The 19,723-nt window shown below is 43.8% G+C and overlaps 1 protein-coding gene and 1 long non-coding RNA gene across 3 annotated transcripts in view; both read right to left on the reverse strand.

The window, feature by feature from the left end:
* Positions 1 to 19,723, reverse strand: part of LOC126540211 (protein sax-3-like) — a 70,969-nt gene that overhangs the window by 19,017 nt on the left and 32,229 nt on the right. The window lies entirely within an intron of this gene.
* LOC129387161 (uncharacterized) lies at positions 229 to 19,473 on the reverse strand. Of its 2 annotated transcripts, XR_008614454.2 has the most exons (4): positions 19,126 to 19,473; positions 18,244 to 18,355; positions 4,799 to 5,197; positions 229 to 335 (listed from the first exon to the last, which is right to left on the reverse strand). It is a non-coding gene; the product is annotated as an uncharacterized lncRNA (long non-coding RNA). The 2 variants fall into 2 exon arrangements; XR_011892893.1 differs by lacking the exons at positions 229 to 335; positions 4,799 to 5,197 and adding an exon at positions 13,922 to 14,212.

Here is a 19,723-nt window from a genome sequence, read left to right on the forward strand (position 1 = left end):
CAGGGAACTATGGGAATACTTTTTTACATTCGAGGGAGGCTTTTCAAAGTACCATAGTATTTCTTTACAATGATCATGGAGGTTTTACAGGAACATATGGGAGTATCTGTTCACATGACTCGGCTAGTATGCCAATTTAAGAATTTTCAATATTGAGTTTCCACACTGAGAAATACACAATATATTGGTTTGCAAGCTAGAAGATGCAAACAAAAGTAAGCAAAGTAGTGCTTTGTAGAAAATAAATTTATTGCATAAGCAGAGGCAAGGAAGAAATGGACGACGCAAGCACAATCTCTCAACTGGTTTTTGATTCTTTCTTGCCCATGTGTTATCTGCACAAACCAAGCAGTAAGAATAGAAAGCAACTCATCCAGCTGCAGGTTTAAGCACAGACCTTATGAAGTACATAAAAAATACATGGAAATCAGCCACAAGTGCCTAAACAAGGTGCAATACAGTTATTGTAGAAATAACGTAGCTATAACAGTGCATTCTCTGACAAATCTAGACTGTGGTACTACAAAAGGTAAAGAGGACATCATTTCTCATTAATATTGACATGTGCAAGAGTTAAAGCAGCAAAACGTTGAGAAGACGCCAAAACACTTATTGCACTTCAAAATTAAATGATTAGGAAAATGAAAGTTCTGGTAGGCACTAACAGAGCCATTTTTACTGTGACAAGCTGGCAGAGTGGCCTAAATAAAGCAGAGTTCAGCTTTGCTTTTTCCCCCCATATTACCGAAAGGCAAACATAGTGGCTAAGAGAGAGTCGTAAGGGATGGTAAAATGTTCATTGTATTGTACCCCGATTTTAAGAGCGGGTGAAAGTGCATGCTTTTAATAGCAGCACCGCCTCACAATTCCTTGCGCAGACTGACTCTAGGAACTTTGAAGCCGGTGGATCATGCCCTTAGCTCCAAACATACGTCATGCTTAAATTTCTTAACACAATAACATTGAAAGAAAAAGCAGTCTCAAGAAAAGCAACAAAAGTGGCAGAATAATGACAAGTGGGCTTCTGATGGCCATCATCCAAACTTCCTTACTGATATTCCACCTGGACAATGCTGCTGGTGCAAGAACGCTTACAGAGCCTTAGAACCACCATGGGCTCACTTCTGACGATTAAAGGCAAAAAACAGGCAGTGCTGAAGACCACATCATAAAAGAACATGTGGCCTAGTTGAGATGACAACTTTTGGAAGCTTCATTCCGTAACATCTTGGGAAGGATAAAAAGTAAAAAAAAATCTTTTAGAGAAGTGTGCCAATCTGAACTTAACATTACAGCGCAAACACCTAAGACGAACCACAAAAAGACACGACACACACTGGCGCTTTTTGTGGTTCGTCTTAGGTGTCTGCGCTGTAACGTTAAGTTCAGAATTATGTACCAACTAGGCCCAAATGAAGTTTTACTGTGCCAATCTGACAACACTGTTATAAGAGATTTCTCACACCCTTCAGAGGAATAAGGGATCTGATTGCTGGCTCACAGCCTTGCTTGCACACAGCAAGTGCTGCTGCGCTCGAGCATGGTCAAGGCTGGTTGTATTAGTGATAGCCTGCATGCAGGCTAGCAGCAGCTTGGCATCTGCTTTTATGGCAGCAGCCGTACAAGGTCCTTGCCGACTTTTAACACAAAGCCAGTATAATAAAATGCGAGAAACAAAAATTATGAATTACTTATTCAGAAACCGTGCAAATAAGCTATGTATTCTAACAAGGTATATGCAGGCAACTTTTATTTTATAATTGTTGATAATTATGTCTCAAAACAAGTTCAAGGCTCCGAACCAGCGTTGCATTTACATTTAATGTGGCTGCATCCACATTGTAACTTTTCTTAACAGCATCGCTTAAGATGTTGGATGCCTCAATGGCACTGCATATATTGCACATAATTAAAAAAAGAATATAGACTGTAACCATTGTGAAACACCTCGTAACAGTGTCGCTGTAAGACAATGACACTGCAGATATTACACATAACTAATAAGTAAATAAAAGGTACATATAAGCAACGAAATAGAAAGTGCACTAGTAGCAGAGAAGGGAGGCATGTTAAACATCACATTAAAATGGCATAAGGCATTTGAACATAATGCTGAGAACACTTGTGGTTTACGATAATCATCAAGTGAAGCATGCAGAAAAGTGTTAGCCATGTTAGCCAATTCCACGGCCTTCAAGACCTACAATGCCATAAACTAGTGTCTCAAGGTGTACACTCCTGGCCATTTGTGAAACTGAAGTCAACGAAGTATGCTTCCATTCAAGCTAGGGTACCATCTCATTTCCGGTTTGCACTGCACTCTTTTCATATGTTGAATACAAACCTTGGCCACCTTGGCAAGGAACAGTACCAACAGATGAGATAAAACAAAAGACAAACACAGTGCTGACTGACAAGTGGATACGTTTGCTGCCATGCTTTCCCTTTTCACACTGTCACGAGTCACCGGCAGAGCATGTGCGATAATGTGGAGCAGACGACATTGGTCAGTGAAATGGAGAATGGATACATGAGGTGAGGAAGCATGTGAAGTGTCAGAGAAAAATTGAAGGAAAAGGGGAGGAAAACCAAGGAGCGCGCATTGCTGACATGGATGAGAAGCAAGGCAGTTGCATCTCTAGCTGTGTTTGGAGATGGGAAGTAGTAGCTTGGGACCACGGACAGACGAGAGGACATCCAAGAGTTGGCCAACAACAGCTTCCAAGACCTGACTACATCGCCATGACTATGCTCTGCAACCCCAACCCAACGCCACACTGCCATAACCGGCCTTGTCCAGTGCCACAATCACCTGACCACGTCGGCCACACAATGCCTGACTAGTCCAGACTGCGTCCTGTGCAATGCAAGTCTCGTAAGGGGACGACAACCTCGTCACTCACAACGAAGGTCTATGTCTACGTCATGTTGCAACTACGCAGGCTGACATCTTGCACCACGCCTTGCCGACGTTCACTGCTACTCTGACAGTCAGAACATTCAATTCTTGGGGACTGTCACTTGGCCAGTCAGACTATAAACATTATACAGCCAATTTCTCATTTGTTTTGATTATGTATATACCTAGTTTTGTTAATCTCTTTTGTGTACAGGGTATATTTTGTGCACACTTACTTTGCTGGTCATTTGTTTTGGGTTACATTGTGTCTTGGGAAAAATATTTAACATATTTGCATTGCGTGTCTGTCCATTCCTGAAGCGCTGAAATTCGTGACAGTTGGCAAGCCTGTCAGGATTTGTTCTTCCTGCCGTGCTCTTCCACATGAGCAAGGGTCTCGCTTATGCCACGGATGTATGGTATTGAAGCCCGTTTTTTGGGGGGGGTCCAGGGTGGGTGGGTACTGCGTGAGCCAGCTGGCACCCTACTGAGTCAATGAAGTACTCAGGGTATCCCCAAGCCATCAATTCCCACCGCACAAGTGAATTGTCTGCCATGTGGTCTTCTGCTGTTGTGCACACATTTTTCACCCAACGAAGGAGAGAGCAGACAACAGACCTCTTCTGCGAAGCAGGGTGCACCAATGTGTAGTTGAGGTAGCGCCCCGTGTCAGTTAGCTTCCTAAACACCTCACATAACAGGTTTGGCCCTTCGCGTGGCACAAGGGAGTCCAAGAATGACACTTGACCTTCACATTCCACTTCTATGGTGAACCTAATTTTGCTTGCAATTGTTTAAGTGAGCCGTGAAGAGGTCGAGGTTTAACTCAAGGTTAGCTCGTTTACATCGACACCTAAGGTCTTTTTCAGATATGTCGACTGTTTCAGAGTTTTGCAACAGAATATTCACCTCCTCACGGCTCACTTAAACAGTAATGCAAGCAGCAATTAAGTTCACCATAGAAGTGGAATCTGAAGGCCAACTGTCATTCTTGGACAGCCTCGTGCAGCATAAAGGGCCAAACCTGTTATTCGAGGTGTTTAGGAAGCTAACTCACACGGGGCGCTACCTCAACTACACATTGGTGCACCCTGCTTCGCAAAAGAGGTCTGTTGTCTGCTCTCTCCTTCGTTGGGTGAAAAATGTGTGCACAACAGTAGAAGACCACATGGCAGACAATTCACTTGTGCAGTGGGAATTGATGGCTTGTGGATACCTTGAGTACTCCATTGACACAGTAGGGTGTCAGCTGGCTTGCGCAGTACCCACCCTCCCTGGACCCCCCGAAAAATGGGCTTCAATACCATAGGTCCCCTGCATAAGCGAGACCCTTGCATGCGTTGTGGTCATATGATGTGCAGGCTGTGCACGTTCCAAAACGTAAACACGAGCTCATGCATGTGAAAGACCGTTCGGAAAAGGGCAAGTTCCCAGGCGTAGTGTAGGTCCTTCGGTGTGCGAACTGTCGGTACGTCTACATCGGAGAAACCGGCAACTCCAAAAAAAAGACTTACACAGCACAGGAATGATGTCCAGAAACGATACTTTGCATCGAATGCCCTGGCCAAGCACTGCGCAACTACGTCACAATTAGCTAGGAAAAATATCGCTTGATTGTTAAGGAATGAAATCATTTTACGCGTCTTTATCTTGAATCTCTAATCACCCATGTCCATGTATGCCAAGTACCTTAATCATGTTTTGAGCTGCAGATAAGAACGTTACCTACTCTGCTGCTGGTTTCATTGTGAACAAGGCTCCCGTGGGAAGCCGAAACATAAATATATATTTTAAACTATTTTGGTTGCGTTTGCTTAGTCCTGACATTTCGCATGGCCCCCACGAGTTCAAATTAATGAGGTTTACTGCATGTACACATGTTTGCAATTACACGCTTACTTAATTTCTCTCAGCATGTCTGCTAGGCTACGGTCCATTTTGAGCACCGCGATTTCTCCTCCTCAGGGGCACCACATCTCGAAAGATATGCATCAAGTGCATCTGGAAAATTAATCATTTCACTGTAATACATGTATTGTTACAAACATTACACAAACAAATTTGAAACAATGTCGATGATACTGTCCACAGCTTCCAATTTATGGAGGCTCAATGCCGGCTTCTCAATGAAATTGCGGTCGTTCAGGAAGCACCACCAAAGAGCCCCTGTGATGCTCCTATCCTGAGTGCCAGAACTCCGCACACCAGTTTCGCCAGTTCTTTGCAGAACAGGGAGTCCTAGCCATGGCACTAGAGCAGGTGCCACTCCTCGTCAATGTACACATTTGCTAGGTGTACCTGCAATAAAAGGGCAGAGACACGTTAAGACTGCTTAGGTGTGGGAATGTGAAAGCATCTTTAGTGAACCAGATGGCTGCAATGTGACGTGCACAATATGACACACAGTAGGCACACCTTAAAGGGACTGACAACCGATTTTTAAAGACCTAGTTCTTGGCACAACACAAAGCTCACCCTCAGTAGCGTTTACATCTGCAACGGTTACTTCCAAAAGCACATGGATATTGTGGCATCACAGAAGTGTCCTTGTTTCACACCCCAGGTTCTATTCCCACCCAGTCTGCCAAACTTTCTCATTAAAGCAGCTAATTTGCTTTGTTTACAGGAACCTGAGAAATCTGACATCAAGCATTTTTTATGCATCTTTATTGTTTGTGCAATCAGCCATTGGTTTTATGTCACTAACTGCTGGCAGCAAAAAGAAGTATGTCCAGTGGCATTAGTGTAGGGGCTCCACACAAAATTATATGGCTTACCTCTGTTTGAAGGTAATCTTTAAAGAGACTACACAAGCAATACACAACGACTTTCAGTGAGCCCAAGTTGACTTTCAGCTTTGTGAAGTGTAGAAAGTGGTACAGGTTGTACGGCATGGGGTAGCACGAAAAACTGGAAAAAGAAAGGTTTTAATGGACAGAAAAAAGGGAAAGACGGCTCCACACTCAACTGTTTATTAGACACAAAACTTGCTACATATATACCGCGCACACTCTCGACATCAGGGGAAGAAAAGAGCAAGTGTCAGATCATCTTGTTTTCGTCAAACCCAACAATTTCTTTTTGCATCATATAACAAAACAGATGTTTGACTAACACACGCTTGACCAGTTATACGAATGTGACATGCCTCTAGCAGTTCCTGCGCAGTTTTATCGCTACTCTTACCTAGGATTCTCACCACAGAACAACTTGGCTTACAGTACAGCAGCACGGTATACAATACACAGAAAAATGGGCATTCATATGCGCTTTTAAATTGTTTGCATGTTCCCTCATTCAGTCGTTCACACAACGGCCAGTCTGCCCGATGTAGGTTTTCCTGTAACTTAGCGGTACATGTATCTGGTAAACCACAGCAGTGGAACACTTTTCCACGTAGCACTTTGCATGTTTGACTTCGTACATTTGCACTGCACATTCTATGATTCGGGGACATAGGCAAGACAGCGTGTTCGAGGAAGAAAACAACAGGTACCTCATACCTGTTCGCTGCCTTGAGGCTGTGGCTCACCCTGTGGTAATAAGGAGCCACTTGAGCCTTTCTTTGGGAATCGTGCTTACTTCCCTCACTCCCCTTCGGATTATTGTAACATTTGAGTTGCTGCAGCGAGGTTTCTGCCACTAGGTGATGACCGAATGAGGAAATCTGGCATTTAAAAGCTGCTGGACACGATGCTTGAAACTAGACAAAAAAGCTATGTGGAAAAGCGGTCCACGTGATTTACCAGACACCGTTAAGTTATGGGAAAACCTATGTCGGGCAGATTGGCCATTGTGTGAATGACCGAATGAGGGAACAAAAACAATTTAAAAAAGGATATGAACACCCATCTCTCTGCACATTGCAAATCGTGCTCCTGTAAGCCACGTTTTTCTGAGGTGAGAATCCCAGGTATGAGTAGAGATAAAACCGCGCGGGAACTACTAGAGGCATATCACATTCAGATCAGTGGTCAAGCATGTGTTAGTCAAACATGTTTTTATATGATGTGGAAATGAAATTGTTGGGTTTCACACAAACAACATGACCTGTCACTTGCTCTTTTTGCTGCCCCTGATGTCAAGAGTGTGCGCAATATATATGTAGCAAGTTTTGTGCCTAATAAACAGTTGTAAGTGTAGTGCCATCTTTCTTTCCCTTCTTTCTGTCCTTTTGTATCTTTTTGCAGTTTGTTGCACTACAACAGCATGGCATTTAGCAATGACCAAGTCGCTCAAGAGAAAGTTACTGTGTGGTACAGGTTGTACCAGCCAATCAGAAGAGCTCTCTTAGTATCCGCCTCTGATCACCCTCTGAGCAATTAGACGGCTTGTATCTCTACAACTTTTGGCTTGTGCTGTTAGGCTATCATTACATAAACTATAAATGCAGAAGTACATATTAGCATGCTTTATGAAAAGCCAGAGTAGTACTATACTGACTGGATGTGACATAAATGGTAAGAATGTTCTGGCTGGAAACATTGTGAGTTTATCAACACTGACTGACGAGTAACTGAGAAAGTTGGTGCATGTTCATGTTTAACTTTTGCATACAACACAAGGGACAGAAGAGAGACCACAGCGCACAAAAGCTACCAATTCAATGTTTAAATGTTTATTTTATGGGAAGAAATACAGAAAATGTTTACACTGCATGTGCACTTGTACTGCACAAACGTTCTTTTAGAATGAGGGCAAATGTTGCAAACAAATAGAATTAGAAAGCACAGAGTGATTGCTATTCTGTGTCATTTAGAGAGTGTTCCTCTTTTCCACACAATCATAATGAGAGCGGACTGACACGTCCCAGTATTTAAGTGATATTCCTTACTGTTATTGTTGGCCATTCCGTTACCAGAGGTGAAAAAAACAGATGAACAATCTAAATCTGATGCATAGCACCAGTCATGTTGTATGGTCTCCCTTCCCTCCCTGTGCAAATTCTGTCCTGAAAAGTTACATGAACTGAATGGCAAACTCATAAGGACACTACAAATTTCACCTAGTGAACACAGCTGGTTCTCGGAAAATGCACGAATACGGTGATAGGTATGTGTCGGCATAGTGTAGCACGCTAACTTCGACACTACTGCAATACTTCAGCTGTCACACGACTACAGTGCTTAAGAGACCACAGAAGTGTAAGTGCACAACAAAAAAAAAGCAGGTGCATCAACCACAAATTTGACTTCAGCAAACACAACATAGGCTGTTTCGTGTGGCTAAAATACTAGCTAATATGTAGAAAGTATATGCACAGGTATACTTAGCTATAGGTACTCGCCCATCCAACTTAAAAACTTATTATGAGTTGCTGTGCATATGATGCTTGCTCTAGACACTGGTGGTTACAACAAAGATACTTTTAGAATGAGATAAAATGCTTTCATCTGCTTTCAGTTGCAAAGAAAGTCCGCGAAATATGAAACAAGGCACGTGACAGAGTGCTTGCGCAGTGGTATTGTGCTCCTCTCAAGCGTGCCTTCGGTGAACAAGGTCGGCTCCCGTCGGATGATGGCGAAAATGCATGCTGCAGGCGGAGCGGTGCCAATGAGATAAAGAATGCCCTGCCACTTTCTCGTCACCAGTCACGATGCAGCCAACCTTGTTCACCGAACGCACGCTTGAGAGCAGCACAATACCACTATGTTCCATCACGTGGCCTTCATCATATTTCATGGGCTTTCTTTGCAACCAAGAAAAACGGACTACATGAGACATTTAGTAAAGGAAAGAACTCGATCGGTGGTTTCTGAAGGTGCTCTACAAATCTGCGTACCACACTTGGGGTCCTCAGCCAATAACTAAAAGTTCTGCAATTAAACTTATTTAATTAGCAAGTTATGGGGAAAACAAAAAATTGTCTGAGTTACTATAGGCTATTGCGAATAGTATGGGTTTCGTTCAATTCCCTTCACACGTGCCTTTCATTTTTAAATTCTTGGCTCAGGTTATGTGGGACACCCTGTATATGCCAGAGTGAAGCAAGGGAAATGAAAGGGAAAATTATGTCAAGGGTGACAGCGTGCCAAGTTCACAAGCGCAATGAAGCCAACCAAACACAACAAAGCGCAAACAATTATTTTTCTTTTCCTTTGCAATCTGAAGCCCCGATAGCCGCACCCAGAAGATCAGATTCAGCATCAAAGAGAGCAAAGTGAGGGGTGCTAAAACAGTTGCTACCGAATTTTCTAATGTGGAAGGTTTTTAAACTGATGTGCGCAGTCTTGTCACTGCTCTTTCCTAGAATCGTCGTGACTTTCAACTGGGCCATACAATCCGTATACTTGCTAACGTGCGCAACTAAATGTGCATATTTCTCATCTAGTGTTTTTTTTTTCAGTTTTTGAGGGTGTTCCCCTGAACGGTCATTGATACAGCGAGCAATTTCACGGACAGAAAACATCCCACATGACATGGGGATGCAATACACCACTCCAGTGGAACATTTTGCTAACGGCGGTTGGTGCTTCTTCTGGCATCCACATTTTCTAGCATTACATATACGTTGACACAACTTTCCCAGCTCATTTCGGGCATAGAAACAAATTGGCACACCATGCCTACTTGCCACCTTAAGATTGTGGGAAAGTTTGTGGATGTAAGGGACCACCTCTGTCTTAGGTGCCTTCAGTTGATCCTCAACCATTGCACTTCCACATCCACACTTGAACTTTTCAAGGAGGACTTCTGAAATGGCAGTCAAGACCGAGATGGGGAACCCTGCAGCTAAAAGACGGCTTACCTGATTATGAAAACTGAGCTTAATCTGATGTGGGCACGATTTTTGGAGAGCCTATTCCATACGCAACACCTGTATACTTCTCTTAATTGTCTTGGAGTGTGCCGAGTGAAAGGGCAGCAATTCCTTAGCCCGTGGGTTGGAGGCCCAGCCAACATGTCCATCACTGAACGTAATCTTTACGTATAAAAACTAAAATTGAAAGGTTCGGAAGTTCAAGGGTGAAAGGCAACTCACGTCTATGTTTGCTAAATATAGATAACACTTTGCCTACTGTAGAGGGTAGGTGAAGGTGGGCTGCTGTTTATAAAAGCACCAAATAAGTGTCAACATGCCGAAAAAGTTTTAAAACCGGCCCCCCATTAAACACTTGTTCCAGTGTGTTGTCCACCTTTACCTGAAAACTGTCACAAAGATTAGGGGCTACGCAAGACCCTATGCAGATGCCATCGCACTGCAAAAACAGCTGCTTGTCAAATACAATAAAAGTCGAGTTCAAATAAAACTGCAATAAAGATAGAAAATTATGAACGGCCAAACCAACGGTGTTCTGGAAGGATACGTCGCCGTTATCTTCTATGCACTCTTTGACACATGCTAGCAGTTGATTCTGTGGAACAGAATTAAACAACTCCTGCACATCTTCCGAAAAACCGAAACCAACATGATCATTTCGCTCTAAAAACTGTACTACTGCAACTGATTTCTTTAAAGGTAATGGGTCGTTTAAAGCTAGCGCCTTGAGCTTCTTTAGCAAAAACTGGCTAACACTTCTGCCACGATCCCTGTTCACTAACAATAGTGCTAAACGGAACTTTGGGCTTATGTGTCTTGGCTGTGAAAACCCCCCTCAAACTGTTCCCTCTGCTGTTAGATATGTCCCTGGCAAACTTTCCAAGGTATAATTGGTACAAAACTCAACGAACTTAATTTTTCCTCGCACTTCACTTTTCTCTCCAGGGACACAGTTCTTATTAGCCGCTACCAAACATTTTTAATTGTAAATTCCCTTGGGTAACGTATGGGATTCCGTCTGGTCCTGCTGCCGGCGTGACCCATCTTGGCATCGAATCATGACGTCTTCTTCTATCTTATTATAATATGACGTGGGAGACAGGAAATGTTCCAGATTCTTGGAAATGCAGTTGCGTTGTAGGCCTGCTTAAACTGGGGAAATACCCTAACGAGCTGCAGACCGATCACCTTAGCCAGTTGCGCCGACAAAGTAATGGAAAGAATGGTCTTGTCAAGGCTGGAATGGTTTCTAGAGAAAAATAATTGCTTTCCTGATTTTATGCATGGATTTAGAAGAGGCCGTTCTTCCATTGACGGTGTTATTGACTTGGTATCCACTGTTGAACAAGAAAGAAGTCGCCGTCGGTTAGTTGGAGCTGTTTTTCTGGATATTAAGGGTGCATACGACAATGTACTCCATTATGCAATCCTTGATGCACTGGAAGATTTAGACGTCGGTGGCCGGCGATATGCATGGATTGTTAGCTACCTCAGTGGCCGCACGGTGTATATGTCGACAAGTGATGGTGACACCGGACAGTACCATATACATTGAGGTGTTCCACAAGGAGGAGTTCTCAGTCCAACTCTTTTCAATGTTGCATTGATTGGCCTTGCATCCGAACTTCCTAGCACGGTGAAGATTAGCGCATATGCGGACGACATATGCATATGGACATCTGGAGCCACCTGTCCCCAAATGCGTGCTAGGCTTCAACGTGCAGTGACAATCACAGCTAAGTATCTGCGGCGTCAAGGCCTCCAACTCTCAACAGAAAAATGTTCCGTGATTACATTCACGCGAAAACAAATGACCAGGTATCCGATAATCATCAACGGAGTAGCGATACCTACGGTTACACACCACAGATTCCTTGGTGTAGTCATAGACTGGGGATTATCTTGGTCAAGACATGTCGCCGCACTGAAGTCAAAGCTGAAGAGTTTTGTTCACGTCCTTCGCATCGTTGCAGGAACAAGATGGGGCCCCTCGGAGTCGTCGTTACTCCAACTGTACCAAGCACTATTCGTAGGGTATATACGGTACAGCATTCCGGCGCTCTCAAGCATGAGACTTAGCTGTGTGCGCGCGCTGGAGAGCATTCAAGCTCAAGCATTGCACACATGTTTAGGCCTCCCACGATGCACGTCAACCAATGGAACAATAGCGGAAGCTCTTACTTGTCATATTGGGGTATACTTGCTCTGCGAGCCTCTTCGAATGTACCTTCGCGTGTTGACCCGACACAGGCACCATCCTCTGTCATCGCTCCCTGCCACCCACCCAGGTTCCAGCTTTTCAAGGACTATATCGCGCCATCAACGCGTTTTGCAATAGAGATTTTCTCCCGCCTGTATTCCAACAATACCCCCGTGGGTTCTGCCTAAACCTGTCGTCACATTGCAGATACCTGGAATTACTAAAAAGTCATATCCGTTGCATCTATTGGCCTCAGGCAACTCGCCCTGTGGCACATTTCTGCAAAGTACGGAGATACTGCACACGTGTATACCGATGGCTCTGTCACACCATATGCCTCCACTGCAGCCTTCGTCATTCCACATATGATCATTGCTCGGCGGTTTAAACTAGGCCATAGCTCAACATCAACTGCCTCAGAACTTGTTTCTATCCAGGAGGCACTTCGATTTCTCTCCGAGGAGCCTCCTCACGCATGGACAATATTCTGCGATTGCAAGCCAGCTCTTCAAACGCTTGACTGTGTCCTCAGACGGGGCCCGTATTATTCCATGGCTATAGAAATTACAGAACGGCTCGACCACGCAACTAGATATGGCCACAATGTCACCTTTCAGTGGATACCCTCACACTGTGGCCTGATCGGGAGCGAACAGGCAGAAGCTGAAGCGAAAACTGCTTTAGATAATGCTTGTGAAGTACGCATTCCGTTCTCACGTGCAGACACAAACGTCCTACTTCGTCGCGTAAACCGCAACTCTACGTTAGGAACACTGGACCCAACCAGATCGATGACACAAGCGATTACACAAATGGGACCAAGAAATGAAATTTCGTATGCCTCACAAGCTCAAAAGAAGCCACACGAGCATGGTGCACCGGATTCGCCTTGGTGTTGCATTCACCAACCGTTATAGACATATGATAGGTGCCAGTGATACTAGCCCAAACTGAATTCTGTGAGGTGCCAGAAACGCTTGAACATATATTTTGCGTGTCCCACCTACGCGCAAGAACGACAGCAACTTGTCTCTTCCATTGCAAAGATCCATGAGAGACCGCTATCGGACGAGTTTCTTTTAGGTCCTTGGCCTAAGAGCCGCTGTAGCTTTTCTCCAAGCCACTGGGCTGGACGCACGGCTTTAGAGAGGCCACAACTCTGAATTTGTATATACACATCTCTTCCTTATACCATCATCATTCATCAGTCCTTTCCCTCCCCGTCCCTCTTCCCCAGTGTAGAGTAGCAGGCCAGAGCAAGTTATAGCTCAGGCCGACCTCTCTGCCTTTCTGTAAATAAATTTCTCTAACTTGGGTAATACGATGAGCCCACTCTCTTTGTCAGCTTGCGTAAGCATCAGGTTGTTGCTCTTAAAAAAAGATATGTCATTCAACAATCTACTATGGTGCGAGTCCGGGGTTTTTGGAGCAAGCTTTAGCAGGCAGTCAACACCTTTGAGAAGGCGGTGGTCCCGATTATCATCTTTTCCTGAGTGGCCACTTTCCAATTTAATGCAGTGAGATCATGTGCAGGAACATCAGCTTGGACCCCAAATTTGGATCCTTTCTGAAGATGATGCATAATCTTCCCTGGTATGTGGACGTCCCCCATGACGACATTGCTTCCATCTTGCGTCATTTTCCTCCTGAACACCGGAGCAACTCATTCAAGATGCAAGCATCTTAATCGCAAGCCAATCAGGATGGTCCTTAAAACACAGAAGATGGAACCAGTCCTGAAAAAGTTGGACTTGTCACAGTTCTGAGTGACTTATTCTGCAAAATCTTTTCAGATGCCCCCACACTGGTTTCACAAGGCTGAAGAGGGTACTTACTTCATTAGGGACGAGTCCTTTCCGGATGCAAAAGGTGAAGTGTTATTCCTTCCTCTTGTAAGGTTGTAAGGCACCTTTTCCACCATCAACCTACTCAGTCACATCGCCCATGCAACATGCTAGTCAAGACAGTTCGCCTTTTCCATCCGGAAATGACTCGCCCATAACGAAGTAAGTGCCCTCTTCGGCCCTGTGAAACCAGCGTGGGGGCACGTGAAAAGACTTTGCAGAATAAGTCGCTCAGGACAGGTTGCACCTTCTGTGATTTAAGGACCATCCTGACTGGCTTGTGATTAAGAAGCTCGCGTCTTTGAAGCGCCTAGTGGCACAGCTCATGGAGTGCAGGTGGAGGTGCATCTTGAATATGTTGCTCTGTTGTACAGGAGACAAGAAAATGACGCAAGATGGAAGCAATGTCAGCGTCATGGGGGACATCCATATACCAGAGAAGATTATGCAACATCTGCAGAAAGGATCCAAATTTGGGGTCCAAGCTGATGTTCCTGTGCATGATATCACTGCAATGAATCGAAAAGTGGCCACTCAGGAAAAGATGATAATCGGGACAGCTGCCTTCTTGAAGGTATTGACTGCCTGCGAAAGTTTGCTCCGAAAACCCCGGACTCGTACCGTACTAGATTGTTGAATGACATCTCTTTCTTTAAGAGTAACAACCTGATGCTTATGCAAGCTGACAAGCAGGGTGGGTTCATTATTTTGGCCAAGAGAACTTACAATGAAAAAGGTTTGGTAGCGGCTAATAAGAACTTTGACCCTGGAGAGAAAAGTGAAGTGCAAGTAAAAACCAAGTTCGTTGAGTTTTGTAAGCAATTAGACCTCAAAAATTTTGCCAGGGACATATCTAACAGCAGAGGGAACAGTTTGAGGGGGTTTTTCACAGCCAAGACACATAAGCCCGAAGTTCCATTTAGCACTACTGTTAGTGAAGAGGGATCGTGGCAGAAGTGTGTTAGCCAGTTTTTGCTAAGAAGCTGAAGACGCTAGCTTTGAACGACCCATTTCTTCTAAAGCAATCAGTCGCAGTAGTAGATTTTAAAGGGAAATGATCATGTTGGTTTCGGTTTTTCAGCAGACGTGCAGGACTTGTTTCATTCTGTTCCGCAGAATCAACTGCTAGCGTGTATCAAAGACTGCATTGAAAATAATGGCGACGTATCCTTCCAGAACACTGTCGGTTTGTCCGTTCATAACTTTCTATCATTATTGCAGTTTCATTTGAACTCTACTTTTATTGTGGTAATAGCTCTGCGGAAACCCGCAAGGTGGAGATAAGTAATTAATTATGGGAAAATGAGACATCCACTCAATCGTAGCAATTAATTGCTACGATTGACATCTGCTACCCTACTACCTGCTAGCCACCGGGTTAGCTGGTAGAGTGGCTGCCCTGGAAAGGCAGTGGTCCTGGGTTCTAGTCCCGGACTAGGACGAATTTTTCTTCAACTGCAAGGCTTTTCTTTAAGGAACCCGCATGGGTTTCCTTTGTAGCAATTGCTATGATTTGGTGGATACCTCATTTTCCCTAAATTAATTACATTTATTGTATTTCACGAGTAGTCATTTCTGTAGCGTGATGGCATCTGCATAGGCTCTTGCGTAGCCCCTATTCTTTCTGACATTTTTCTGGCCAAGGTGGAAAATGCACTGGAACAGATGTTTAATGGATGCCAGTTTTAAAATTTTTTAGGTATGTTGAGAATGTTTTAGTGCTTTTAAAAAAGCAGCCTACCTTCCCCTACCCCTCTACATTAGGCAAAATATTTTTCATTTTTAGCAAACATAGACATCGGTTGCGTTTCACCCATGAACTCCCGGACCTTTCAAGTTTACAGTTTTTAGACCTAGAAATCATGTTCTGTGATGGACATGTTTGCTGGGGCTACTACCGACGAGCTAAGAAGTTGCTGCCCTTTGACTCTGCACACTCCAAGACAATTAAGAGAGGTATAGCGGTGTTGTGTATGGCATCAGCTCTCCAAAAATCGTGCCCACCTCAGATTAAGCCTACGTTTAATAATCAGGCAAGCCGCCTTTGGCTGCAGGTTCCCCGTCTTGGTCTTGACTGCCGTTTCTGAAATCCTACTTCCAAAATTCAAGTGAGGATCAGGAAGTACACTGGCTGAGGATCAATGGAAGGCACGTAAGACAGAGGTGGTCCCTTACATCCATAAATTTTCCCACAATCTTAAGAAGGTGGCAAGTAGGCACGGCGTGTCAATTTGTTGCTCTGCCCCAATTAAGCTGGGAAAGTTGTGTCCACATATCTGTAACGCCAGAAAACGTGGATGCCAGAAGAACCACCAACCGCTGTTAGTAAAATGTTCCACTGGAGTGGTGTATTGCATCCCCATGTCATGTGGGATGGTTTACGTCGGCGAAACTGGTCGCTGTGTCAATGACCGTTTAAGGGAACACGCTCAAAAAGTGAAAAAAAGAAACTAGATGATAAATATGCACATTTAGTTGCGAACGTTAGCAAGTATACTGAATGGGTGGCCTGGTTGAAAGAGACGATTCTAGGAAAGGGCAGTGACACGACCGCACGCATCAGTTTAGAAGCCTACTACATTAGAAAATTTGGTAGCAGGTGCTTTAGCACTCCTTCCCTTGCTCTCTGTAATGCTGAATTTGATCTTCTACATGTGGCTACCGGGGCTTCAGACGGCAAAGAAAAATAATTGTTTGCATATTGTTGCGCTTGGTTGGCTGTATTGTGCTTGCGTGGTTAGCACGCTATCACCCTTGACGTGTTTTCCCCTTCATTTCCTTTGCTTCACTGGCATATATAAGGTGTGCTATCCTTGCCAATAAAACCAGTTATTAGCCAGCACTGTGTGTATGTGTCCCCCTTCTTCTGATCATGTTTGTGCTGTTACCCATATGTTACAGCAGTAACTGCAGCACAGTGAATAATGACCTTCATGTATCATTTCAAAAAGTTCCGGCTCATCAAATGTGTATTTGCCAGTGGCAGTTATTCTGGGAACAAGAGATAAATAATGGCAAATATGAATGTTAAACAAAGGTAAGCACGCCATGTGCTTAGACATGCAACATAGTTGTCCCACTACACTTTGAATTCTTATGTGCACAGAAACTGCACAAGCGTGTAGAATAAACAGAAAAGATGGAAATAAAAGCTGCAGCATAGGAAACAGTTTCAAAACAATAAAGCCAAAATAAAAAAGTGAGAAATACACCGTGTACTAAGCAAAAATAATAACTTTTATGCTTTTAGCGCACAAAAAGGGACGAGAGACAGAGGTACGACACGGACACAGCGCTAACTTCCAGCAATTGTTTTATTCTACAAAGCGGTACGCATATTTATGGGTAACAGACAACAGCATAAGCATGCACATATGCACTGGTTTCTAATCAAATGAGACAGCAACGAGACATGTAATGGAAAGTTAAGATGATATCGAAGATGAAAAAGCAACCATGCATAGCCAAAAAATTTTTGTAATTGCAAGATTAAAATGCCATCTCCATCAAGCCACCCTCTGTGACACGTTAAAAAAATCAAATTCTTTTTTTGAAAGATCGATTGAAGGTGCGCTAACACGAGCGTTCCCCAAACTAGCGATCTTCGCCGCTTCAATAATCTGTGTTAGCACGCCTTCAATCGATCTTTCAAAAAAAGAATTCGATTTTTTAAACGTCACAGAGGGTGGCTTGACGGAGATGGCATTTTCATCTTGTAATTACACAAAATTTTTTGGCTATGCATGGTCGCTTTTTCATCTTCGATATCATCTTAACTTTCCATTACACATGTCTCGTTGCTGTCTCATTTGATTAGAAACCAGTACATATGCGCATGCGTACGCTGTTGTCTGTTACCTATATATATGTGTACCGCTTCGTAGAATAAAACAATTGCTGGAAGTTAGCGCTGTGTCCGCGTCGTACCTCTGTCTCTCACTCCTTTCTGTGCGCCAAAAACCTAAAAGTTATGGAATGCCAACATGCCCAAACCTACGCTCTTTCAAAAATAATAAAGGGAAAATCAGACAGAATTTGTCAGCTGTTGACAAATTTGACTTCACCCTACCATTTGCTAGCCGCCTGGTTAGCTCAGATGGTAGAGTGGCTGCCCTGGAAAGGCAGTGGTCCCGGGTTCGAGTCCCGGACTATGACGAATTTTTCTTGAACTTCGAGGCTTTTCTTTCGAGGAACCTGTACGGGTTTCCTTTGTAGCAATTGCAATGAATGGGTGGATGTCTGATTTTCCCTTTATTAATTACTTCTCTCCACCTTGCGGGTTTCCGCAAGAACTATTCTGTCAAACAAAAATGAAATTTAAATTGCAGCCAAGCAATTGATGCAAGAAAAAATACTTAACATCAGGACATGTTAGATCTAGTTTTATATAGAAAACAATAACAGCTATGAACACAAATAAGCAGCAAGTTGCAAAAATACTTAGCCTACTTAGTAAGCTGTGTTGAGTAATATGTTGATAAACTTATTCACGAATGATACTGAGGTCCTACTCTTTGGAACACATACACATCATACATACCTGAACCAAGCAATCAGATTACACACTGCGCTATGGCAGTCATTCAAGGTTTCCCTGCATTTCTGCTGGCTCCTCCATTATGTGGACACTGGTGTGGGTTACGGCCTCGCCACTACAAAATAAGTTCGGAAAGTTCGCAGTTAATTTATAGCAGTGGCACATTAACGCTGTCACAGTGTGAACACATGCAAGGAGCATCTAAAATAGTCGCGAAAATAATGTTTGCATTAATGAAGGGTGGCAACAGAGGGGCCCCTTCATCACCGTAAAATTTTTAACACACACACAGCAGCAACACATTACAAAGAATCTTTGTTTACATACCAATTCAATTTTTTCATGACTTAGTTTAAGCAACTGTCTCGTGTCATGTTTAGTTATGCATAAGTTATGTCAACACATCTTGTCTTAAAAATTTTTAGTAATCTGCACCTGTTGCAAGCTTTGACTGCTTACGTTTTTTTTTTTTTTTTCCAAAACTGCTCGTAAATTCAGAACCGCGTAAGCACAGATTATTTACAACGTAGAAGCATTTATACGCGAGGAAACGTCATTGCAGTAAGAATCTGTTAAAATGCAGATGAGCGTTGTTACGCAACTTAAGCAGAAAAGCGGGAGCTCACGCACAGGCGCACATGATGAACACGATTATTTCCGAACGTAATATTTCTCAACGGAAGAAAACGCTTATAATGATTTTCAATTTCGCATTAAGACAATAAACTTGCCTAGCTAAATTCTGACAACCAGCGCTCAGCAAGCATCAGCACGGGTTCCACTGTTGCCGTGGCAGTTCTATTGGTTCTATTCTACGCTCGTGCACTCTGTGCACACACGAGTGCACGCACAATACACGTGTGGTTAGCAAGCACGATTACTTACCTTTTGAATGGTACGACGCGGTCGAAAAGCGCTCTCCAAGTTGCCGGTGCTGCGTCGACTCCCAGTCTACACGCCGTTACGTAGTGGACGAGCTGAGGCACGCTAATAATACACATTATTTCTTTGCGACGTCCAGCGAACTTCCCGCAACCAGACACAAAAGAGAACGCACTCCAGGGCATGAAAATCGTTGGTCCCCATTTTCCTGGCACGCCACGCATATGGCGAGTTTCAGAGAGACACAAGCTATCTTCTGGCACTTCTGTGTTCGCGAACTAAGTCACATTTCGTTACACCAAACACAAAACCACACGATTAGACAAACACGCCACAACGGCTCGCGCAACCGCCCGGCAACCGGCAGTTGCAAAATAGAGAGCAGAGTAGACGAATGAATGCTATGAGCGTCTTCTTTGAAACAGGGTGGTGGGTTGCGCCACCAACCGATCGCATGGGGCGAGCGTCATCTGTAGACCTTTGCGGTTGTGTGGCCCCCGTGATGCCTTAATATTAACCAGTACCCACTCATTTTGTGCCGTATTGCGCCCAACTACGTATAGTTGCGAGACAAAAAAAACGAACATTGAAGCGTCTATAT

This window comes from Dermacentor andersoni, chromosome 2 (assembly GCF_023375885.2).
Source record: "Dermacentor andersoni chromosome 2, qqDerAnde1_hic_scaffold, whole genome shotgun sequence".
In the NCBI taxonomy this organism is placed as follows: domain Eukaryota; kingdom Metazoa; phylum Arthropoda; class Arachnida; order Ixodida; family Ixodidae; genus Dermacentor; species Dermacentor andersoni.